The following is a 26,825-nucleotide window of genomic DNA, read 5'->3' as shown; positions in this document are numbered from 1 at the left end:
CACGGAGCTCTTTGTTTTGTCCGGTGTCTTTGCGTCGATTAGAAGTGTCATCGTCTTTCCTGTGAATGATAACATGCGAAACCTAAATGTTTCAAAAGGTCTTCGGGATGAATACTATGGTCGTCTCGCTTAACGCAAACAATAATTTTCGTAGCCAGTAAAGGGCTATAATTGCTACTGCTGAAAGCTGCGTTTTACTGAATAAAAGACCAAAAACAAAAAAACATTACCATGTGAAGTCCATTTGTCGCGGTATTTTACCTTTGTGTGCGAAGTTCGTTGCCATGCTACTAATTCGTCGCGTGACATAATACGGACGGCATGAAAGTGTCGGACTATAACTTGATGCATTTTTAGTTTGTCCCATTTCACTCACCATAAAAAGAATAACCTACGCGAAGGCGTTGTGCCGTGCAAGCTGACACAGATGTTCTGTGTATTCGCTATGGTAATTCTTAACAAGGCTTACCTGTAACTTTGCTCTTAACAAATATGGCTAATAATCATTGACCTTGTATGGCTTTATATACGCAGATTTGCTTCACTAAAAATAATTTTTCTCTTCTTGCAATTACAGAGAGAGTGTGTGTGGGTATGACCACGAAAACCAAGAAGAAAACAACACTCGTTTCACTGAGCAGAGTACAAGACATCCACGTTTCGCTCGCTCGCTTCAACAGTGCAGTCTCCATTCCTCCCGAGTTAATCTCGTGCGGGGAGGAGAAGAAAACAAGGTGGGCGCAGCCTGAAGCAGATTGTCGCGACACACGCGACCGACTATAACTTTTCGAGCGTACGTTGCGTTGTCTAGAAGACGTTTTTCAAAAAGGGGTTTCTGGCGAAACCGCTAAGTAATGCACGAAAAAAAGAGAAAAAAGGAACGATCAAAAGATTGTGCGAAAAGAATAAACAACAGTTTTTGAGCTCTCGTGGCCCGCGAGCAGCTTTTGGAAACTGTTTCTTCGGCACACGCGGCGCAGTCTCTGATGTAGACTCAGCTTTCCGGCTTATATGCGGCAAGTTGCTCGTTTGATCCGCTCTGTATTCGTTTATTCGATTTCCTTTTTTTTTCTCGCGCGGCGCGTGACTGCACGAGATCGCGCACAACCTCTCCGAGATGGCAGCAGGGATTTCACAGTTGAAGCGCGTTATTTCTCCTCCTGCTTCTCTCCGGATGCCTCGGCACTCGAGAGTGACACAAGTGATGCGTGGCGTCGTCTTGCACTCGGCTTTCAATCGCATCTGCGACACCGCAGGGCGCAGTCGATAATCGGCGTCCTCGCCAGCCCGAGTAGCACGCGTCGGATAAACCTGTTGTGCTCGAGGTGCACGCAGCAAAGAAAAAAAAAAGAAAAGAATTCCGAGCACGTTCTTCAATTTAGAAACGGGAAAGTAAAGCTAGACAAAAAGTAAAATGGATGAGGCGAAGGTGCGTGCGCTTTAGTATAAGACATGTCGAGGGCGCATTTCCGCGCTTATCATACGACTTGTTTTTACCCGATACTTCTCGTGTACAAAGTCGTTAAGCTTCCGTGTGAAAACGGTGGCGGACGCGCACCGCGAACACGAGAGCACCGGTCGTGCTTGTTTGACAAGCGAAAGCATTGAAGGCGAAGAACCAAGTGCGGTCATCTGACAGCGGCCCTTTTCAATGCCCTTCGGTTGCCTTTTTATTTTGTCTTATTTCGGAGTCCTTGGGGCAAACAGTTGACGTAGCTGCAAGCAGCGCATGTATAGCTGACAAAATAAAAAAAAAAAAGAATATTGGAGCACCGTGTGTGTGTGTTTAAGAGTGGGCAAGGGTGCAGCGGTGGAAAGGTACGGAGACGGGGGGGGGGGGGGAGTGATTTTAAAAAGAAAATAAGAGAAAAGTGAGCCCCGCAACTGTCTCTCAGGGGGAAGACACCTCAACAGTAGCTCACGAGGGATGGTGGTAGAGAAGGGAATAAAAGTATAGGACTAAAAGGTAGAGAGATAGAGAGAGAGGAAGGAGAGAGTGAGGCGGTGAAACAGGGAGCGACGGAAGTGAGGAGAAGACAGGAAAGAAGGACACGTTTGCAGGAGTCCGAGGACGGGGCATCCCTGGCTAGATCTCTTGTCGGCAACAGGAGATGGCGTAGGGCTAATCTAATCAGCCAGAGCTACGCTGTCGTCGTCGTAGGGGACCGGCAGCAGGAGGTGGCGTAAAGGACCAACCCAGTCAGCCAGAGCTGCACTGTCGTCGGAGATCGCGAGGGCGCAACCGGTCGGTACCGAATCCAGCGAGCGAGCGGAAATGGAAGGGTATGGACATTGGGCGCTGACACGCGATCGACAGTGCACAAAAAAACAACTTGGAAGTTGTCCGAACACCGTGTTTGGCCTTTGGACGGCATGTCGTTTGCACTTTCCAGCATTGCTCGTGTCTCGACAGCTGAAGTGGAAGAAACACATGTCTGCTGTGAGAAGGAAGATGATTATAAATCTAGTCCGGTTAGAGAACTGCTTCTGCCACTTTAAGAGTAACGCCTCTGATCCTCTCGAACGTGGTGCCAGTTACTTAATTTGAAAACAATTTTTCCTTGTTGACGTTTTAAGTTTTTCAAGACATGAAGTTCTTGGTGTAGACAGCATAAAACGCCATGTGCTGAGTGCTCGCAGCTCAAAGGTGGTAGAGAACCAGAATAGCGATCATTATTATTTGAAAACCAGTAATAAACTTGCAAGTATTTAAAACAAATCACACGCTGGTCGGCATGAAGAGGTACCGATACGATCTGATAAAAAAAATGATTAATTCCTCCAAAAGTATGTGACAAAGTATCTCACGCAATCACATCATGAAATATTATGTTCGTATCCAACTGCCCTTTCTTACTTTCTGTGCACCTCTCAAGATGTGCGCGTTCACTCTTAGCGGTCGTATGTCATTCTGGCTCTGCATAATCCTGCCCTTCATTGTCCTCATCAGCTGACGTAAAAATTCTTAAAAATCTTCAGAATGCATACGTGTCTACAAGATCCTTACTCATTTTATGTTACTGTTGTTTACGTATATCTCGCTTGTTTATGTCGCTTGTGCCGCTATAAGGAATGGATGGTGGAGGTGAATCTAATTTCTTTCAGTTTTGATGTCTCGCACTGCTGCCTTTTATTGCGAGGCGTTCACTACAGAACACAATACATCGCACAACAATAGTGCAATCTGTGTCGTTCGCTCATTGTTTCCGTAGCTGACCGGGCAAACATTCTGGCTGACACTAGCGAAAAAGAAAAACAAAAGAGAAAAAGAGCGTTTCAATTTGATAAATGATGGGCGCATTCTGACGTGCCTATCGTTTATCATGATCAATGGTGGCACCGAAATGTTGAGCATTACGCAAAACGTGAGATGCGGATTTCTCTTATTTTGTTTTCATTTTTCTTGCACATAATAATGGCGTAAACAAATGCTTCAGCCGACCTGCGTGTCTGATGCCGCTGCAACCCTTCCTTCCATCTCTCGAGCCTTCTAAAGGTGAGAAATCGTTTAAAACGAAATACATTGAAATTCTATTCGTGAAATTCGCCGTATACTAATGTGTAACGCGAAACCGACACACAGCAAAGCAAGGGAGCTATTCATTCCTAGAGTCTAGTAATAACTCCACACTGCAACTTTGTTTCAGTATGAATAGATATTTCAAAGAAGAGCCTGAGTGAAGGAAGGCATAGTTTGCCGTCACGAGAGCATTATTAAACTCGTATAACGATCAGCTCCGCATTTCTTTCTTTCTTTCTTTCTTTCTTTCTTTCTTTCTTTCTTTCTTTCTTTCTTTCTTTCTTTCTTTCTTTCTTTCTTTCTTTTTTCTTTCTTTCTTTCTTTTTAATTTCTTTTTTCTTTCTTTCTTTCTTTCTTTCTTTCTTTTTCTTTCTTTATGTCATTCATTCATTCATTCTTTCTTTTTAATTTCTTTTTTCTTTCTTTTTTCTTCCTTTCTTTCTTTTTCTTTCTTTTTCTTTCTTTTTCTTTTTTCTTTCTTTCTTTCTTTCTTTCTTTCTCGTGCCCTACGCCCTGCACATGTCGCGCACGATACGTCTTCTTCCTGGCGGCACCAATGGGCCACTTGCGACGGACACCTTACGTGCTGCTACGTAGTTAAACTTCAGTCAATCCAAAATTGATTTTTTTTTTTGCCAGCAACCAGGTTCCTTCACGGCTTCACGATCGCCGTAGTCATTTAAATTTAAAGTGAAGTGTCCTCTCTCCTTGACTCGTTGTCGTTCTTGTTTATTTCTATACTCGAGGAACAGGCCCCTTTCGGGAAGGGCACAAAAAAGCCCGCTTCGTAGCGGAATTGCGAGACTGTTTAAGAAGAAGAAAACAATGAGTGTTTAAGAAACAAACATGCAAGAGTCAGAAAACTAACAATGGGTTCATTAAGTCAAGTTTAACCATTTTCATCCTTTCATTTGAATGGTCGAGCTTCTATAAAACAAAACTGTTTGCGCTTCGGGTGGTTGCGACTCTGAGTAGAATGAGACAGAGCAACAATAAAACAACCAAGACCATTGCTGGTGGGACTCGGAACTTGGGCTTCTTTTGTACAGAGGAACATGAGTGAAGACCGGCACCACCAGTGAGCCGTTGTTTGGCAGAGGCTGAAGGAAGAACATTCGGCAACCTTCAGGCGCGATGTTTTTGACAGCTTGCTGATTGCTTTGCATAAGGTCTGCCGCCAGGAAATCAAGCCTCTGTATATTTCGGTATATATTCTCGTAAGGAGGGTAAAAGTAGGGGAGGAGCGAATAGCGACCCCCCTGATCGTCACAGGGCAAGAAGAAACCAAGAAAATGTGTTAGCGGACCCTTTCAGGTGCAACACAGTGCAGTGGACTCAGGCGTGCAGCCGCCTATCGAAACGCAAAGCTCGCACCATTGAATTGCTTGTACGTACAAAGGCTGTCCGTTGCATTTTTATGCAGAATTGACCTCGTACCTTTTTTTTTTCTGTGCCTAGATAGGTAAACGTAACATGGACTGGAGGAGAGAAGAACAACACAAGCGAACACTAGCAACTGAAAATTTAGTGAAAGTGCAACACCTCTACAGCTTCCAAAAATTGTCGCATAATACAAGTTCTCTCGCCTAAAAAAAAAAAACACATCCGAACCTGTAGTCATCCCTTGCATTCAAAAAATGTGCCATGGGTCGAAGATTGTGGCTAATCGCTTCAATGTAAAAGTCGTTTTCTCGGCTCCTAATAAACTTAATAAAGCTTGTGGAAAAACGCACAAAAAGATAACATCCAAAGCGTAGTGCGTGAAAGAGAAAAAATGTTTGGTCAAACACAAGGGGCCTTTCGTTCAATGTGTCACAGGAGTTGTGTACCTGATTACACTATCATGCGGCCGTGTACACGTTGGCCAAATCGGCAGTTCTTTAAATATTCACTTACAGGGGCATTGCAGAGTGGTGACCTCAAAGGACGGTGCGCAATTGGCGCAGCCTTGATAATATGTGTGGCTGCTTACCCTTTTATTGTTGACGCGACTTTCCTATCGAGGCATAGTGATAAGAGCACCGGCGAACTAATCAAATCATTCCTCACAAAGAAATTTGGGAAAAATCTGTTAGCCACCCCTCCATTGCCATTTCAGAGAAAGAGTTCTTATACTCGGTAAAAATCGCTGCACTAATCTTTTTTTTGTATATTTCATCTGCTTGTGTAAATTTTCTTATCGTTTTTGTTTAGGTGCATGAACCTTGGTAATATTTTGACGACGTTTTGTGAAGTGGCAATATTTTTTTAGTTTTATTGTTCTTCAGGCGAGAAAACTTGCATAACGTGACAATTTTTGTAAGGTATGTATGTGCTGCACCTTCAATAAACTTTTAGTTGCGAGCGCTAGTGTTCTTCTCTCCTCCAGTCCCTATTACGTACTGCGTCCTACATCTATTTTCCACAATGAACCGCTACCAACTAGCCCAAATGGCTGTTTTGATACAATATGTATGTCTTGAACCACATTTTAGCGTCGTATATTTCATGCACGATTACGTATTCTTAACGTATTGTGCCAAATAGCGCCTTTTTACCCATACTTTCATCAATGCTGTATTTTTTGTTTGGATTGAATGCCGCATTGAAGAAATTAGTAAGACAACAATATCATTAAATAAGCAGCCATGTTTCTACGAGAACTATGGGAAACAAAGTTTACAGACATTAGCGAGTGTTAGCCTGTGTTTCTAAGCGTAGATCGTAAAATAATCAGTTTTTTGTTTTCTATCTAGTGTTGTATTAGTAATTTAATCCAGCAACAGACGAAGCAGCATCTTTCGAAGAAAATTATCCTTTTGGTTGGCACGGCAACCTGTCCTAGTTTGTACGATGTCAATATCGGCGAAACAGCAACAGGATGTGCAAAAAAAAAAAAGATAAAACTGAGTGTGCAAACATCCGCTTGCAAAGTTTATACATATTACAGCGGAAATGTAACAACTCACAAAGAAGGCGCTAGGCAGAAGAGTGCTGACTCACCCTAACAGTTTGTTTGTGGGTCAGCTTGCATATTTAGGCGGAAATTATGAATTAATCAGACACGATATTCTGCAAAAAAAAAGGGGGGGGACAAAAAGATGAAACCCCCTTCACAAACGCGTAATTCTTGCCGTGACACTACAGTCATGTTTTAGTGTAATGATAGTTTGCTAAGTTTGTGCTAGTTAGAGCTCTGAACCGGATTTTCAGCCAGGGAGGCGGGGGGACATCTTCCCCGACTTCCCCGAAGATTTGATGAGGGGGAGGATTGTTTTACCGGTAATAATAATCAATGTACTTTTTTGCTAAAATAGTCGAGGTCTTCAGCAACTGCCACTCCAGCCTTCGCTGAAAAACATGGCTGGCTACGGGCCTGCTATTAACTACGAAACACTACCTAATTCAAGTAACTGTTGCATTTTTGATCACGAAGTTGTGTGTTTATAGTTGCTGGACGGTCCTGTTTTGTTCCACCTATGCTAGTGAATTAACCGACTGTACGTACGGAGCCAGGCGCCGAACAGTATGGCTGCCGAGTCGTCCTATACGGCAGGTAACCGTAGGTGGTGACTGACCAGTGGCCGGACAGCGCAGGCTGAGACGCTCGCTCTCCCCGAGTAGCACTTGTTGCTGCTCAGACGCGTCCACGATAGATAGAGGAATTGCGAAAAAACACGAACAAGTTGCCATTTTACGTAGTATTCGAAGCTAGACTGCTCTGTAGGTCAAGGGTACATTACGGAGAAAAACGATATTTTTTCTTGTTAGTAAATTACTCTTGCAAAATATTCAGATTACCAGGCTTGCCGCGAGAGGACGCTTGGGAAATTGATAAACGACCAAAAAGAAAATGTGACTGGCGACGCGGCTTCGAAATTACTGCGCTGATCACCGTTACGTCATAGATTTTCGCGGTGTACATTGGGACCTACGGGGCTCCTAATCTTTAAAAACAGAGTGAACTGCCTTCTCAGAGGCTGGATGCTTAGTGTACTATGTTCCTGAATATTTCATTCAGATAAGGTCGCCAAAATGTGGAAACACCTTGAACTTCAAGACGTCAAGGGAGCCATTTTCACACGCGAAATTGAAAAATGAAACACAGTTTACTTTTCTCGCTTATTAATGAAGCTATAATAGTGAAATACAGTGATTAGGTTTCTGAGAGTACATTTTATCAATCTCACCTTATTTATTTTTTCACTTCAGTTTCTCTTCAGGAGTTCTGGCAGCCATTTTCAGTTTACTGTGTGATATAATCTCTACATTGAGCACTATCCGTGAAAGATAAGTTCAGTAAGATACCTGTTTTGAACTTTAAGGTCGATTTTCCGCTGCCGCACCTTTTTACTATCTGACTTCTGAGTAGCCCCACAGTGATATAGTCTAGTGGCTAAGGTACTCGGCTGCTGACCCGCAGCTTGTGGGATCGGATCACGGCTACGGCGGCTGCATTTTCGATGGAGGCGAAAAATGCTGTAGGACCATTTACTCAGATTACGGTGCATGTTAAAAAAACCAGAGTTGGTGGAAATTTCTGAAGCCCTCCACTATGGCGTCTCTCATACTCATATGGTGGTTTTGGGCCGTTAAACACCAGATATCATTAAATGGCTTCTTACTATCTGACGTCACTATCATGACGCCAAACTACAGCTTTAATCCTGGTCACTTCACGCAACAGCATTTCTAGTTGTGATCAGCGTTGATTGTGACGACGTCTGGCACGAAAGGTTCACAATGGCGGCTTGCGCGTTACCCACCAAGCTACAAAATAGAGCGGCGGTGTAGACGACACGATATCTCGCACTAACACGTGACGAGAGGCCCATACCATGTTGTGACGTAAGGGTACATACACTAGGCACCAAAGCTATATTTTGAACACATACTGTGATTACTTTAGCAGCACAAACTGGTGCTCACCAGTACGTTTTCTAGGGTCTTGAGAGTATACGGACTTTTAATTGACGTGAGAAAAAGATATAAAGATATTGAAGAAGGTTCAAGTGTAGGTCTAGCCTGCCTCGTTTCTCGGCGGATGGCCCAAACGGGATAAAAACACGGCGAATGCACCAACCGTGCTCTTAAAATTGGTCATTGCAAGGTGCCATTGAAGGCCTATTGCAAGCACAGTTCTTAAGCGCCCACTATACGACGTAATTTATTTATTTATTTATTTTTCATTTATTTCAAATACTCTCAGGGTACAAACGTACATTGAAGAGGGGAGGGGCAAAAGTTAGTACATAGTAACTACTTCATTATAGGTACAAAATATAGATAGAAAATATCATGGTGGCACTTAACAAATGTGAGTCAGAAAACAAAGGCAAAAAGTAGGCGTAATTATTATTGCAGTAAACACTTAATTAAACCGGGTGTGTCAGAGTAAGAGCTCATTTAATATACATACACTCAAACTGCCGAGAGGAAAAACATAACGCGAGAAAAGGTAAAACCTTGATAATGGTACAAAACATACTGTGCAACAGTAGCAGCTTTTAAAAGAAAATTTCTAGAAGCATTGCAAATACATATATAGTAATCAAAGGTGTAAAACAAACACTGATGTTAGTTTGAAATGAAACTCCGAAGAGCAATTTTGAAGTTTTTCGTGTTAGTTATGCTCGTGAGTGTTGCAGGGAGGTTGTTCCGATCCCTTGTTGTTTCGGGAAAAAATGAATATGAAAAGCTAAACGGTGTTGCGAATCAGCATAAAGCCCATGACGCCTCCGTAGGGCAACACTTGAACCTTCGCAGCTGTTCACTTCTTTGATAGTTGTGCTGCTGATAATAATTAAGTATGTCTCAGCCCATTGCCCGATTCACATCGTTTGACTCCTGCCTCAATTCTACGTTTCTGACACGCAATACATGAGGTGTTAAGGAGAATCCTTTCACTACATGACAATCATATAGCGTTTTTTTTTTTGTTTCAAAGTAGTTCCAACAAATGTGGCTCTGTGGCAAACCACCAGCTGGCTACGCAGACCGCTTGGTTTTATTCCTTTTTAGGACCCTGAAATAATTTTTATTCATTGCATTTGCGTTTTCTCGAGCCGCAGGGCCATGAATACAATGAACTAGTATACACCATGAATGAATTCGGGGTGGTTAAAGGGGGGAAGCAGATACGAAGCGCAAGCCGTAAGAAATTAAAAGCTGAATCCTCCTGTCTCTCATTTCACATTAGCAGCCACTGGCATGTACATTGAGCACTATCTGACAGGAAAAGGTTGCTACGTTATACTCGCTGGGCGTAACCTCCTTGGTTTTAGAAAGGTTTAGCGAGCATTGGGCCGCAGTGCCATGAATACAGTGAACTAGTATATACCATGAACTCAAGGTGGTTGAAGGTGGGAAGTAGACTTGAAGCGCAAGCCGTAAGAAAGTGTGCGTGTGCCACCTCTCGTTTAGTCCTTGGAATGTCCACTAAATGGCGGTGCTTCTATATGGGGAATATATGATAAAAAGATGCGAGATGGTGGGACTTGGAGTGTTGAATAGATGGACGAACGGACACACAGACAGATGCATGGATGGACGCATGAACGGACGCAGGGGCGGATGCATGAACGAACGCAGGGACGGGCGCACGAACAGACGCACGGACGGTCACACAGACGGACGCATGGACGGATGAATGCTTCACCCCACTCTCCATCATACACTCCATGGATATGCTGCCATTTTTTTTTCAGGCAGAAACATTGTTCGGCTATGCTTGAAATGATGAAAGAAAATGCAATGTCCCATTCAACTACAACACATTTGAAAGGAAAAAAGCGTACTTAGTTGACATGTAGTAAATAAATATTATAAATGATTTGAAAATGACCTTGCTTTTCAAACATACGTGCCAAAAAGCACGGTCTGATTTACGAAGGACACCGTAGTGAAGACCTCCGGAAAGTTAGACCGCCTTGTGATTATTCACGTGCAGGTAAGCATACGTGCACCAGTGATCCGTGCAAGAAATTTTTTCTTTTTCGGAGAATTTTCACCCATGACTCTGAGCCTAAGGAAAAAAGGGGAATCTCGGTGATACTGCAGGGAATTACAGGAATAGTTTATATCCCCTGTGAGGACCGATTATTAGCGGTCACAGTGCACCTTCATCTGCTGTAATCGGTTCTGGCGCATGCACCACGCGAGCACATCCATTCGGATTTGCTTGCGATATTTACGCGAAGCGCTTGCTAGTTCGCTATTTGTCTTAGTCTTGAAGCCCACTATGTGCTGTGTATATACTGACAGTATATGAAGTAATAAAGTCATGCTTCTGTCGCACAACAGTGGATGGGCTAGTCATGATTTCAAAAGTCGCCAGTACGTCAGACACGTGTAATTATTGTATGTGTGTGTGTGTGTGTGTGTGTGTGTGTGTGTGTGTGTGTGTGTGTGTGTGTGTGTGTGTGTGGATGGGGGCGGAAATTATTACTGTTGTGCATGTGCAGGGACACATGCTGGGAATTTCGTTCACGTTTTCTGAGAAAAATCCCCAAAGTAGAGAATTTTCGTGAGTCTGAATTGGAATTCTTCGGCGTCGTGCGGAACATCAGTGAAGTACCAGATTTCCAGCATTTTGCCTCCGATGTAATCAGACGTGGAGCACCGTAGCTACTAGACCGACGTGGTGGTTGTTCTTGAAAACTGCAGGTGCATAAAAGCAATTGTTCCTAAAACACAAATATACCCCAGCACAAGCGGTAATCGAACTGGTCGCGCAGGAACAAGAGGAAGAGACGAAGGCAGGCATACCATAATTGTACTCTGGTTAACCTCCACTTGGGTAATGTAGATGATCTGGAGGTGACCCATGGCTAACCTGGGAGGTGTATACGTAACGCAATTGTTGTGTGAGGGGCACAGTGTAATGTATCTTACACCGGGGTGAAGAAGAGCCCTAAGTTTTTTCGGGATCTTTGTTTTGTCCGCAGTGCCCGTTGAACCATCGTTTTCTGTTATCTCGCGCGCCACCCCTGATAAGACAACCCGGCATCGGTTTCGAAGGATCGAGCCTCATACTTTATGCTCTCTAACGAACATAACGATAAACTAGGAGCACTGGAAAGCATCTGTTAGCTGCAAGCATGGTCCCCTTGAAACACCAAACAGCCGCCATTTATCCACAGAGGAGCTAGTAAGGAGAAGCGCCGGCAAAGGAGCGTGTCGGCGTGGCTTGCCCAAAGCCCGCGCGATGAAAAAAAAAAAAAGCTTATTCAGGCCTAGAGGAGTAAATATTTGCGTCAAATGAGATAGGAAGAAAGGCCGGATATAACGTGCGCACAAGCCAATACGAGAGTAGCAGACAAGGCGGCAGCTGCGCGAATAAAAGTCAATATAATGCAGCCGAAACAGCCAATCACCATAAAAAAATGGTATCAGGCTTTTCCCACTGCGCTGCATGATGGTGCTACAAATGCAAATGCGGAGAGAACAAGTTCGCCTGTCTGATGTGTCTCACTCGAAATAAGCCAAACCCCCTTGTTTTTCGCTATAGACGACATCCATCTTTTTTCCCGCGTTGTACGGGCGTTCAAATTTGGAGGTAGGCACGCGGAGGGCCGAGAGAAAGAAAAGCAATACGAAGGCAAGCCGAGGGTTTTTCTTAGCGACATCAAAGCAGCCGAGAAGAGGCTCTCGGAGCTAGACAACAATAGCTGCCAGCTGTATACAAGGGAAAGACGTACAGCACTGCTCGGGGGTAGAAATATCGTGAATTCGTAAAACGCAGAGGTGCTGAAAAGCCTCCAGCAGTCGGGTGAGAGAGCGAGAGAGAGAGAGGAGATATTCGGGAGGAGACTGGGCTTTGCGGTGAACCCTCGGCAAAAAAGTGGTGCCTCAGCCCGCAAAAACGGCGTGTACCTTGAAAGTAAAAAAAAATAAAAGTAAAAGAAACTACCTTAGCTGGGAATCAGGTGAGGAATGCTTAGAGCTGAAACCGACACAGGAACGCCGCTTGTTCAGCGGGGGCAGCGCACGCCGCTAATCCACTGCAATTCATTGTTGTTCTAGACGGAATCAGCAAAGGCGGGATTACATCCCTGTCTGTGGTGAGCTCACTCGCAGGCAGAATGACGCACCGGCCAACTCTCTCGCAGTAGGCTTTGCTCGTCGAATGCTGCGCGTGTCTTCTATCGACGGAGGCTCAGCGACGCGCTATTCGAAACACGTGTACTCCTACATTTTCCTCTCTCCATCAGCGTAGTTGGAGCAGCTTTGTCTGCTCTGCGATCTTCCTTAGAGCAGCAGAGTTCCGAGGGAGGGAGAAGGAAGCCTCTGTGCAAACCGTGTTAGAGCACAATTGCAGAGCCGACCCCCGAAGAGGAAAGCTGCGCGCGCTTCGCATTCCGAGAAGAAAGAGGGAGATAAAACAAGGACTCTATTTTCTGTCTACCATCGTGGGGCCACGGCTCAGCGCCTTTGGGGACGGGGAAGAAAAGTTGTTAGAAAGAAAAGAAGTTATAAAGGGGAAGTGAGATGTACAGCAAGATAGTGTCTTGTCATCGCAGACGGGAGCCCGATCGCAAAGCGTTCGACTACAGGGCGCCGGGCTTCGCATTCTGCGTTTGCGAAAGCGGCCCCGGATCGAGCTGTACAGAGAGACACTGTGGGCTGTTACGAAAAGGACGGTCCTCGAAGAACAAATATTTTGACCTTTCCTTTCGACACTATAATATATTGTCATGATTAACAGCCGGTCATACGACAGAGGAAAACGACGCGAGTAGCACGAGCAGCATTTTTCGGCTCTCTGAGAAATACGACATTGAGCGTCTGCTCCTGTGTTTGAATACTTCTTCATGTATCACTGGAACAGTAAAATATGTCTCGAGCAATGGAAGTCGCAATCACAAGGCTGCGTTGTGAGGCTCCGAAGATAAATTTGTATTTACACAGAGCGGGTCTGGCAGCCTTCTCTCTTTGTTTTTTTTTTGCAGAGTAAATAAATCAACCAAGCATTATCTCATTAAAAAAAGATTTATGCAAAATATTTTAAGTGCTATTTTCCGCCTCCTTAGTATATATTTAAATGCGCAAAATGTACTTCTTTTCGGGGTTTTGTCTCTTGGCCATAGTGACGAAAAGGTTGCTGACGCAATGCAAAGGTTCGTCAAAGTTCAAGTAGATTTAAGTTTTGAAATCAATTGTTGTCCATATTTTTTACTTATTTTCTATATTTCTTTTTAAATTCAAGTTCCCCGCTTAATTGTTTTATTATTCAACTAACAAACGTGCAGTTTCATCTTCTCTCTTTCTCCTGAATGCGCCAATCCTAATCTTTTTAAAGAGTTTTTTTTGTTAAAACTATCCGGTTCTTGGCTGATTCTACAGCATGTGTGTGTGCCACAGATCCAAGGTTATTCACTCCACACTTTAAACTACAGATAGTGCCGCTTTAGAAGGGCTGAATAACAGTTACCAGCATATATTGCCAAGTCCCACCGGTCAACCTTTACTTACACAGATCTGGTCTGGTCCAGTTGCCTTTATGCCTCCGTTGAAATGAGAACCAACCACACAAAACGACTTCTGATCAAACCACTTCGAAGGATGCAATTAAATTTATCCCTTCCAGTGGCTCTGTCTTCTGGGGCTACTGCACTGGGTTTTAACCATGGAAAGGTTTGGGATGCCGTATGCGCTTTGCTACGTGAGACAAAACGAACTTGATGCTAAGATTACCGAAATCAAGCTTATTCTTAAAAAATAGTATATTGTTGTTTTTGTCCTTTTTAGTGAATTAAGCTAGTCAGTTACTTGAAACCATTCATAAGTAAACAATGGAAGATTATAAACAAGTTCATGTATATATATAAAGGCACCAGCCACTTCATGGTCGATTTGCCATGGTCGGTTGCACCAGCTCGATAAGAGTCGACCGACCGACTCTCAGACAGCTCTAGACAGCTTTGTCTATTCACGTCGCAACGAAGCCCCGTCTCTTGTTATTTCCACGTTTCGACAATATTTTTTGGCGCCAATAATAGACCGAAGAAAGCGGTGGTAGTTTACAGCCGTGGCTAGATTATTTCGTCCCGACTTTGATGCGGCAGCCAAAGTGCGAAGTGGTCCTTTTTTTTTCGGCTGCTGATCCAACAGGTAGGAATGATGGCTGCCAGTGGAGCCCTAGAATAGGGGCCAGACCATTCGAAATGCTCCACATTACGCGCAAATATAGTTCCTTTATCTATTTGCAGGAGCACGCTGTGGATATATGAAGGGGGGTAATGCACGCGGCGGCGAGGCACTTTGTGTTACTCATCGTTCGTGCACTTGTGTTTTCTTGTGCTCGGTCGCTTTCTCTTTTCTCCGAAACTTGTACCTCGCACGACTTAGGAGCCTCTATTGTTATGTAAGAAAGACAAAAAACCAAAACAAGGACAACTAAGCGATTGGCGGGTGTATAGACGAAGAGTGATAAGAAGCCCCGAGAATGTATTTGTTGTCTGTTTCTACAGAGAAGATGAAGAGAATAACGGCCAGTTCTCGCTTAAGTCAAGTGGTGGGCTCCGCGCCGGCACCGAGCCAGCAGTATACTCAGCGGAGCGAGGAGCCGCCTTGTGTTGTGAGCGCGCACTTCATGCGCACATGTTTTGCTTCGCACGGCCTGCACGCGGCTCTCCCTTGAACATCATCGGTCGCAGCCTGGCTTTTTCGGGGCGTCATTTTTCTTCTCGCGCAGATACGCTTGCGACTCGCCGCGGCGGTGGTAGCCGCGACAAGGCCCACTCACTCGCTTTTCCCGCCCGAAATTATGTCTGTATGCGGGACGCTTCCGTCGCTTCTTCATTCTTCCGATGCAGAGAGCGATCCTCGGCTGTGTCTAAAACAGCACAGCTATCCATCTGAACGCTGGAGCGGCGGCGTGTAAAAAGTTATGAGGCACCCGCGCTGGATGTTCGAGTAAGGACTCCCCGCAGCCTGGTATAACATCGCACTCTAGACTACCCCAGTGTTCGTTTGTTTTCTCTCTTAAGAGGCTCTAACGATAAATGAATATTACTCTGTGGTTATCTCTGTGTGTTGAAACACAGAAGCTCGCATAAGTGGCCAAGTAAATCAGGGCTTCTTCGTAATACGCGAATTTATGAGCGTGGTCCGAGTGCACTGAGCGTCTCTCCTTTGAGATCGTCGTCTGGAAACCACGCATCGAGCTTGATAGCAGAAGCAGAGTGCAGCGTCCGATATAGTCAAGAGGCCACTAACGCTATCTTTCGAATAGCATGTAGGTCCGAAAGCACAACAGTGTGTTGGCTTAGATTAATATTATCTAGGAGTATACATGGCAACAATTTTGCAAGTTCACCTGTTGCAAGTGCGCTGCGCTCTAATTACTCACGCACAGCACATCAGTGTACAGCTGCACAGAAAGTGATCTATGCTTTACAAGTGTGCAGTAGGTACGACGCTTTTGCGAAGAATGACGAATAATGGCATTGTAGACTTACCCTATTACACAAAACATGCGTTCATTTATGGCATAGTGGGTACCATGCATGCGTAGTTGTTACTCCAAGAGTGTCCCAAAAGGCCGATTTTCCTGCTGTCGCTGTGAATGCGCTGCCCGCTTTTTTAAGGCCTGACGGGTTTTGTGCACAGCAGGATATTGAGGCGGATAAGTAGCACATTCGTCCATGCTGGTACGCGGGGCCCCAGCACGCCGTAGAAGCTGCGGAATATACTGACGCTAACGGGACACTAAAGTGAAACAATAAATTACTTTACACCGATAAACTTTTCCCTCAAAACTCTAGTATGGTTGATTTTGCTGCAATGGATTTATTTAGATGCATGAGAAAATCAACACCGAAAGTTCATTTCTGAATATTCTACCGAAGTCTCCATTGATGACGTCAAGGATTGCATAATGTTTTTTCTTATTTTGGTCCCATTGGCTAGACTAACTTTCCCGAGGCTTGGTTGGTTCTCCTTCAGAAGACAGTCCACTTCATTTTTACTGATTTAAAAAATATATTGGTGGGCCTCAGTATACGCCGTCAAAAACATCATAAGTAATGTTGCGGGAACTCCAAGGTTCCTGCTTACCAAGCGAGGTGTTTCAAAGGGATAACGCCAAAGAGCATATTTTGCGGGAATTCTGGTGTCGTTCGCAGCAAAAATCACCTTGTCCGTGACCAAAAAATTGAGAAAGATGCAAATGAAAAAAATAAATAAATAATAAACATTTACCAAGACTGTTTCAATGGCAAGCAGGTATTCTGCCGCACAGATACGCATCTGCTGAGAAATGCAATGAAAATGACTTCTTGGGCTTGGCAATGCAGTGAAAATAACTTTCATGCTTTCTACTTATTCTGTGTAAAGCGTTTCTCGATGCATAGGTCTCGCGCACCAAAACAAGATACTTTTGTTTCGGTTAATATTGTTCTCATTCTGCAATAGAAGATGGGCGAGTTGATGACTCTGATGTTAAGCTTGTTGGGCTGATAAAGTACAAGATCAAATTGCTTGTTTTTAGCAGAGAAGCTGTTTAGGCCAGCCATGAAATGCCGACTCTGCCGCAAAACTATCCAGAAATTAATTATATCCCACTACTCCCCACTTGTCTCCTTAAAATGAAAGCAACAAACGGCTGGACGGTGGCGAGACCCAGAGGTGGAGTATGTGCAGGAAACGGGACGGCGACTGGGAGAAGAGCCCGAAGGGATGGAAGGTCTGCGCCCACGAAATGCCCGTAGATATACGAGAGATGCGAACGTTCTGTCTCAGCACAATTTTCTATATACCTATGGACACCCGTGTTTCCTGTCGAATTTCTCTGAGCTGAGAATCAGCCTAGAAACAACCCAGCGTAAACTAGCTACAACAAATCAACAACCTGAGTGCAACCAGATCAGACTTCAGTATCGATTGCTTTCACTGTTTCAATCTCCCGAGAGTTAGTGTAGATCAGGCCTTTTTTGTAACCCAAATATGTGCTTATTGTAAACCTGGAATTTTAGCATAAATCATTTCGTTGCGCATCTCGTTTCATCGTCTCACTATACTGTCTTTAATTCGAAGCCGGTTCATTCGAACTCACTCGAATCGACGCCTTGATCACGGAATATCCCTGTGTATTTTTACAGGGGAAGACTCCTTACAAGCTGAACCCATCGGTATTCCTACCTTGTATTGGGGGCTTTTGGTGTTTATTGTTCCTCGCAGAAAATCGGCTCAAAAAGCAGCGACGTTTCAGGAGCGGGCGTGACGAAATGTTGGATTACGTTTATGGTTGACGAGACGAGAAAATGCGTCACTGCGAACGCGATGTTCTTATCGTGAGAGTAGCGTGGGTCGACACTGCTCCTCGATATCTTCCGTGCATGTCTGTGAGGCGCGATCGGGAACTGAGCAACTCCGCAGAGATTTTAATGCCGTTTGAGGAACAGTACACGTGCTATAGCGCAGCGTAACGTGGTGGTACGGATGGGCCGGGTGAATGTTATTGCAGCAGCTGTGTGCGCTGGTTGGTATAGGCGCATGCCTGTTAAGCGTCCTTGTCCCGTGAGGTTTATGCCTTAGCCTCGCATCGGCGTAGTCGTTGTCGACAGGTGCCGAAAAGAAGGAGAAAGCAGGGGGTGGGTGGTCGAGCTTGCGTTCTCGTCGTTGGCCTCGTCGGAGGTGCGCTTAGCCGAATCTTGTTAGGCTGCGCCGCGGAAAGCAACGACGGAGCCCTTCCATACACACTCCTCAATCATAGCCCCCGCGATCGTGTGCTGCAGCGCTTTGCAAACAAGCCACCGCCTGACAATTACTTATTTCCCTCGGGGAACCCGCCGCTCGCTTCGTTAGGTGCTACTCTGCGAAACGGTCCTTTTAGGGATGCCCCGGATTTGGCTGGGATGCCGAAGGAGGTGGCCTTCGTCTTCGCTCAACTTTTCGTTGCCTGTTTGACTTTTTACTAGATTCGCTCAACGACAGCAGGTTTTGACCCCCTGTGTACCTCTTCTCCACTGAGTCCATATCTACTCGTTGAACTGTGATTTATGATTGATGGTTGTTTGATGATGGCCGTCTAAGGCCGATTAAGTTTCGTTTGGCCAGTGCGGCACGTGACGTTTCTACGACTAAGCTACTGGGTCAGGCGTTCTACACGTGTGTTTCATTCGGCTTTCTACCCTTTTCCTTTTTCTAAACATTGTCTTTTATTAATAACTTTTTAAATATTCGAGGTATTACGCCCCAAAACCAAGGTATGGTTATGAGAAACGCTGCAGTTTACGACTCTGCGAAATATCTGGCCATCTGGTGTACTTTAACTTTTGCGAACATCGCACAGTGTATGAACATTCTCCATTCCAACCCCCTCAAAATGTCTAAAATCGAAGTCGCCTCCTTCGGGCCAGCAGTCGAAAACCGTAACGACGGCTCCAGCTCGACAGACATCGTCGATTGATGACCACATGATTCGCTTCACGGCCCTTATCACTGCAGTCGTTCTCGATAGCTACGAATGATCTTCTTCAATATTATCAAGTGTATTCTGACTATTACTCACTTTAATTTCGATTGTTGAAGATGCTATAAACAAAGTCTCAAACATAACTCTAAGGTGCGCAACAATGATTTTTAGTGAGACAGTGTATAGCATATCTACGTGCGTTATACTTTTTGCCGGAAGTAAATAAAAACGACACGTTGCGCACGCCATCATTATTTTCCTTTCGACCGGCTATATTTGCAAGTAGACGCTTTTCCTTTTTTATTTCATTTCTCTTGACATTTAAAGCGTAGTTTTTCTAGAAAAAGCGCATCCCGAACAGTGGTGTTTTGAAGCGGGTTCTCGCAATTTTCGTTAGGCTATGCTTTTTTGAGATAAGGTGCGGAAAGGCCACGCAAAGGGCAGTGGCAAGGTTAAAAAAGAAATATATTAACACACACATCGCACTGCTATGAACAACAAGTATCACACAAGTTTGAGAAACTTTGGTCTTCTTGACAGAGTGTGGCTCGTGCTTTCACTATATTAGCTACATAGCTCTTATCACTCTTATGACGTTTGCAGTGTAACTGCTGTGACCCCATGCAGAGACATGTCCCTTCTTGGCAGCCTTTGCTTAAAATAATGCAAGCAGCTTTTATGCTTGTTGGCTCAGCTGTTTTACGAGTCGTTAGGTTACCTCGGGAGCCTTTGGCTGCCTAATTAGTCTCGCCAACAGCAGATTCAGGCAGCAAGCACTACTGGCCGGAAGCGAGAAGTGGTCGCGGCTCGGCGGTGGCTAATTGAAACGAGCTCCTCTTGGCAAACTCCCGATGCACATGAGGCATTTGAGCATCATCTAGAGCAGTACTCAACATGCGCCCTTTGCCGGGCTACTTGTTTGGGATTCATAGTTTATACGTAACAGCGCAACATAACACGAACCGAAGATAAAATGGCGCACACACAGGGCTGGCTTTTCTGAATGAAGCCTTCAGTCGATAGTATAGCGCTAGTGTCGTTCCCTCTCTTTTGTCCGTGTGTCACTGTGTGGTAAGAAAAGGTTATCATGCATAGCATTACTCTATTTTATCCAAAATATTTATCTGTGATTACACGTGTTATTCTATTGCAGCGGTTCGATCATACAACGAAAAAGACCAGATGTTAGTATATGTACACCACAGAATCCACATTTGTCATCGCTACGATCATAACGCACCTGGCCGTGTTGAAGTGATTACTCGAGAAACCTTTTTGTCCAATAAGGTCAAATATGGCGCACTCACACATTTTCATTCGTTTTGTCTGTTTCACAGACATTATTGATAAATTGCGTGTGACTCTGCCTTGCGCCCTATTTAAAATGTTCGTGTTTTCAAAGAATGGGATGCAATCGCACTACTGGCACAGTGTATTGCAAACGGCCTTACCCAGGTTTCTTGACAATGTGAAAGCGTTTGTTAGGTCTGGTTGATACACTTGTTTGTGTGGCCACAGGCGCTCATATGACAAATGAACAGAATACACAATGCTTTTATTACATTTCACATTTTTTTCATGGTAATAAAAAAAAGTGTGGTAAGTTTTCACCAAGTAGCTCACAGCTTGGCACAGAGACGCCGGGCGATGTACCCAAACATGCTGTTCGATCCTCGTGCAAGCATTCCGGCCAACGCTGGTCACCTTCTTTCTATCTCTTTTACTTTCTCTCTTTCTTTCTTTAATTAGTTTTTATTCCTTATTTGACGCACTTTCTTTTTTTCGTCCTTACTCTCTTCCTTTCTTCACTCTTAGCTCACTTTCCACTCCCACTTGCTATGCTATAGCATGCTATACGACGCAAGGCTATTCTATGCTCCACTAGCGAGCCTGAATGACGGAATGGTGTCACCGATATCCAGACAGTTTTTAAAAGTGCGACTAGAAATGTCAATTGGCACTTGCCGTCCGTCGGTTGCCTCCTAGATCTCCAGCGGAGTAGTGGGCTTTGCCCGATTTCGGTCGCACAAACCGTGCGTGATGATGATAATTTCTGCGGTCATTCCTTTTATCTCGAGCAGCTTCATGATTGTCATCGTGATGTTTTAAGACAGAGGGAAAGCGGGGAGAGAAGAACCCGTGAAATATAGAATAACTACATGAAAGCTACGAAAGAGACTGTACCAGCGCTTGGTCTTTTCGGAAATGAGTGCCGTGATATGTAGCGCGAGCAACGGGACATATGCGCCTTTGGAATTACTTTTCTTAGTAAATGCTTTTCTGTTTGCTTTTTTTTAATGCTGTCAACTAATACTTTATCCTGACTTATTTCGAATACACACTATAGCGCACGCACCACACAGGCAGGGATCTTGCACTATGAGTCACGCATGTAAGAGCAGCTACTCTGAAGTAATGTTCTCAAAAGCCTCCCGGAACCAGTAGTATGAAAAATACAAGAGGCTGTTTCACTCTATGTAAATTACAGCAAGTTAAGCGCGCACGAAGCGGCTTCGCCCACATGATGCAATTACACCGAATTGATGCTGTTGCTATTTAGGCAAGCGAAAACACTAACAATAAAATAGCTCCATTAGTTGAAGATAAAGCAAAAACACGAGCTCAAAGTAAAATGCGAGGGCTAATAAAATCAGGGCAAAAAGTAACACTCGCAATTTGACTGTTCACGCTTTTCGGTTCTCTCCGCCTCCAACCGAGCTCGACGTTACCGTCGCTGATTGAGTGGGCAATCTTAAGTTTATCATGGAGATCAGCTGGGCTGGGGACAGCTTATTAATATTCATGAACTCCGGCTTAATTTGATTTTCCAAGAGCAAGCAGCTGTATACGAAATTTGCTCTATGGATTGGTGGTGCCGCTTCGAAAACAACTGAAAAAAAAACTTTTTATGCGAGAGAAGATTTGTGAGGTAAGAGTTTGCGGCGCAACCAAGCTCACTACCTCCAGAGCACCGTTACTTCTGTGATCTTTATTTTTCATGCCCAGAGTGAGTTGCTTTAACAAATATTTTAAAAAAGAAAAACTGAGGTCTTACTAAGACAATTTATTCCTCCTTTATTATTTCTACAAAATCTTCCTGTATACGCCAGCTTATGTGTCCCAACAATAGCCATTGTTTCGTGGAAGCAAGGAAAAAATGTAAATAGGAACATGTCGCCAAGAATAAAAAGTTCGTTTGTTCGCATTATTGCAGAGGCCTGTATAATTTTACTTCAGGTGGTAGCATAATTGTATGATGAAATTCTGAGCGGAAATTCTTCATTACGCGGGAACAGGATGCGGCGGGTCTCAATTGATGGAGCACATATGCCATTGTTTTGTTTGTTGTGATACTTTTTATAAAAGTGCCATGACAGGAAGGCTCTTGTCATCTTCGCGCACGAACTGTACGTCGAGGCGTAAAGATATTCGCCGCAGCAAACGTCACAACAAATGTGCTATACTTAACTCAACGTAGTTATTTTCTTATTAATCACTGGCTTAAGAAAAGCTTTTCAGGTGAAGAAGCTGTATGGAGTCAGAATTTATGGCGTACTCATTCTTTTTTTTAAATAGCAAAGGATGTAATTGAAGATATTTATCATCAAATTTTAATGATGGTATCTGAACCAAGCGAGCCTGGCGCGCAAAAATTGTGGTCGCTCTGTTACGTGAGATCAAATGTATTGGGTTGAGGATGGGACGAAACTTGGAGTGAGGTGCTTCACCGAAGCATGTAGTCGTAGAAACCGGCCGGTAATGTATTTTGCTCAAGTGGGTCGCTTTACGTTCACCTGTTATGTTTGCTGCATGTGTCATTCACTCTGTGTGTAATATAACAGCAACAAACCGTTTCTCTTTAATTATTTCGAGTTAAAGAGCTGGTTTCGCAAAAATATTGCTGTCGGCGTCATGCATCATGTAGCGTCCGCATGACGTCGCGCCAGAATTTGTGACGTCATATCTACGCACCAAGTTTTAGGGGCGAAGCTCTTTATGGTCGAGGCTTACACGTTGGAGTTGGCGTTGGCATCGTTGTGCGCCGTACCTGCCGCTGACAACGACGATGAAGATCGCAGATAACAATTGGCTTACGCAGTGAATGACGGCTTGATACGCTCTACGATGTCTTTCCTATGACTGGAAACAATCAACAACCACCGGGGAAACAAGCTCACACCATGTATTTGACATCTTCAGGCTAGATTCGATACCACAGAGCAGTGATATTGAAGGCAAAACGAAATTCACAACTCCATCTTGAAATGTTTGCGCAAGTACACATGGACGCAGAAAGGAAGACAAATGGGCGCAGTCTAACCACTGGTTTACTTTTCTAAAAAAACATTCACTTTATACCCCTCAAGTCTCTGCACTCTCTGGTCACACACACAAAAAACAACAACAGCACTGCGCACACATCACACATAATGTTATCAAGTTTATTGATTAACAGACATGAGCGAAATTTCTTTCTCTAGTAAGGCTACCGAAGGGTCTGAAAAGTCGCCCAAACACCCATTTGGCAATGCATTGCAATCAGTGCGCGTGCTCTCCCTGTTTTCGCGACACTACCTTGGTATATAGGAATCAAAACAAGACGTCAAGAGAGATAATGGAGGCTTATCTTATAGACAAGCAGAAAGACAAGTGTGTTAGCCACCCTTTGGTAGCCTTACTAGAGAAAGAAATTTCGCTCATGTTTGTTAATCAATGAACTTGTTATCATTATGTGTGATATGTGCGCAGTGCTGTTTTTTTTTGGTGACCATATAGCGCAGATCCGAGGGGTATAAAGTTAATGCTTTTCGAAAAATGAACCAGTTGTTAGATTGCACCCGTTTGTCTTCTTTTTTGCATCCATGTGTGCTTGCGCAAAAGTTTCAAGATGGATATGTTCCAACTAGGCCGAATCACAGTTTTGATTCACAACTCGACACAACATATCAGTTATGGCCAATAACCATTGGATATAAATGTACACCACTTGGTACTCATTTACATACGTGACTGGTCAGCGTCACGGGTCATTTATGTTAACACGGAACAATTTCAGTGCTTTCTCCACTCATCATCAATTGCCTTATTTTTTGTTAACCTGTGACGTCATGGGGAAATGAACGGTCACCTAATCACGTGTTTTTTGCATATCTCTTCCGCGGCGATGCTGGATGGTCACTTCTAATGGTCGAATTTCCCGCTTGACGAGGCATCAGAACCTTTCGCCTTACAGGAACGACGCGCACTTTCGTGCTAGATAATTCCAATCGCTTCTTATGTAGCGGACAGACGAGGCTTACCCGGGAAAAAATATTAAGCGATTTCCCGAGAGTCCATAAGATAATTTTCTCTGCTGTTCTATTCTAGACTTAATCGGCCCGAAACTCCGTGTGCTATGAGACTTCCAGATGAAACCGCAGGCGTCATTGTTTTTTGACATCAGTGAACGTCGCGCAAAAACGGAAAATGAGAGCATAAACACAGTGCTAATTACGAAACAAATTTACTCGAAGAACTTCCACACAAATATATAAGGAACAATACAGTTTTTTATGTATATGTGAGTTCAGTTGATAGTTAACGCTGTTTTTGTGCTATTTTTTTCTGTATTTTGCGCCTCGTTTAATGATGAAATATTACCAACTCACCAAGCAAGACACCTTTTTTTGCCACTCCTCCTCGTTTCTTTCTTGCCCTTCATACACTCTCCTTTTAGGAAGAGGAGAGGGGGTGCGACCCGGATTTTCATGGCAAGGCGTCAGTGTGCCAAAGGCGGGGATTTCCAACCCCCTTATTTTGCTCGAACTGATGCTTGGCCGAGTTGGTTCATGTTTAAGGTAGGTTTACCAGCGCAAGACGACGGCACTCTTAAAAAGAAACACACCCACTTTTTCATCGCTTCTTTTCATCATGGTATCTTTCTGTTGCTTCGATGCGTGCCATGAAAGATGCCTTGCGTGCGAAATTCAGTTGTGGGTTCAGCTCTGTGTTCTCCTTCTTAGGCTACGGGGCTCTCGTCGTCTGGCCAGAGGACAGAATGGAGACGCTACGTCAAAGCTGAGAGAAACATTTATTACTAACAAGAAGCGTTAAACTCTAATGATAATAGGACAAACATAGTCGACCCGTCCACACATTCACCTTCGCCACGCCGGCCGTTACGTGTCGCTAGGTGTCGCATCACCGTGTCGCATCACCGCGCCGACCCTAACCATGGCAGTACTCCGTCGAGTAATTGCAGCCACGCACCGCTCAATACAGTTAATTCTTAACTCTACACAGAGAAGCGACACCCTTTCTCCCGTTCTGGCAGCGGCGGCAAAATTGTGGCTCGCCAAACAAAACACTACAAATACACGTCATGTTTTTTTTAAAGTTGGCTTTTTTGCATTAATAGTCATTCTGCAGCAATGCACGCTTTACAAGTTATGTACATCGATCTCCTTCTTTGTTTGATCCCCCAAAATGTTTAACGTACCCAACTTTGGTGTTACGATTATGATAAAATTCCGGATGTCTGGTGGGTAAGATTTGTTTACGTATATAGCTACTCGCATGAGCAGAGCCAAAGTGCGCACAACCAAAGGAGCTGACTTCCGCAGTGATGAGTGCGGCGAGCTCTTAATCAGAAATCAATGCGATGCGAGGGCCCCGAATGATGCTGCTTCGATGCTCGCTTACTTGTTTTTCCCTTCTTCGCAAACATTCCATGCCTGCAGGATGTTTGCGGATGAGGGCACTGCCACGATAGACAACCACCTCGCTCTGCTAACTGCGGTGTGTGCGAGAAATGTCGGAGAGTGGCGCAGACGGTGCATCACCGATCCCGCAGACCCGACGAGTGACCTGCTGTGAATGCTCGGTGGTTTGCCTCAGGCAATTCATGTCTGACGTCTGGGCACCCACACCAATGTGCTGTTATTTTAGCACATGGTGTTTAGTTAGTAGCTTCTGCGAACGTGGTTCAACAAAGAAAGTATACAAACTACATTATTTACCTTGTATCCATCGCTTCTCTATCTTATGATGACGAGCGGTGTGCATGGCAATGAAAGCTAGTAGATAGTACGGCGCAAGATATTTTTTTGCTTCTGTTTCAAACTGGCGTAGTCTCGCTATTTTCATTTTTTTTGTGTGTCAAGTTTTATCAATGAATAAGCATAAGGAAAAGGAGCATGCATCTTTCTTTCTTGGTTTACAACACTATTCAAATTGAAAATATTATTGTAATGTTCATATTGGTAATTATACCAATCCCTGCTTTATAATAACGGGTTATTATCTTATTGGCCAGTACATAACGCTTACGCTGATAACTATAGCCTAACACCAGATGTCTCCCCAGTGTATAAGAAGTGGCTGATTCGACACCGTTAACAAAGTTCATGCCACGGTGTGGGAAACAAAGGGCTCGGTTCTCATTGTATAAAAACAGAGAAAAGTTCTCGATCAGTGAACTGCAGCGCCAGCAATGAGAAAAGGCGATTATAAGCCCATAAAAATGAGCATGAGGCTTCGTTTGAAAAAAAAAAAACACGGTGTGAAATCCGTAAAAGGGCGAACGGAATGACAAGATAATAACACAGTACGCTGAATGTTTGCACAGGAGGTCAAATCAGGAAGAGCAAATTGGTGAAACCGGGTGTAGGACCTCGGTAAGAAGTGGTTGCGTGGCAGTTTTTGATTTAGTTTTATTTACTTTGTGCTGCAAGCTTGGGGTGGCATGCTAGCCGTTGCGCTGAATTTGCTCCGGCATGCAGCATTGCTTTGACGGCACTCAGTTCAGGACAAAAGAACCAACCCGTACGCGGGCGACAAAGGGGTAAAGACGTAAACGTCATCGTGACGACCTCCTCCTGGTTGCCTCACGGCAATTTCGGCCGGCGCATGAATGGGCCTTTTCAAGGA

Source organism: Rhipicephalus microplus, chromosome 3 (assembly GCF_043290135.1).
Source record: "Rhipicephalus microplus isolate Deutch F79 chromosome 3, USDA_Rmic, whole genome shotgun sequence".
NCBI classification, from domain to species: Eukaryota; Metazoa; Arthropoda; class Arachnida; order Ixodida; family Ixodidae; genus Rhipicephalus; species Rhipicephalus microplus.
The sequence above is the reverse complement of the archived record's forward strand: the minus strand, read 5'-3'. Positions refer to the sequence as shown.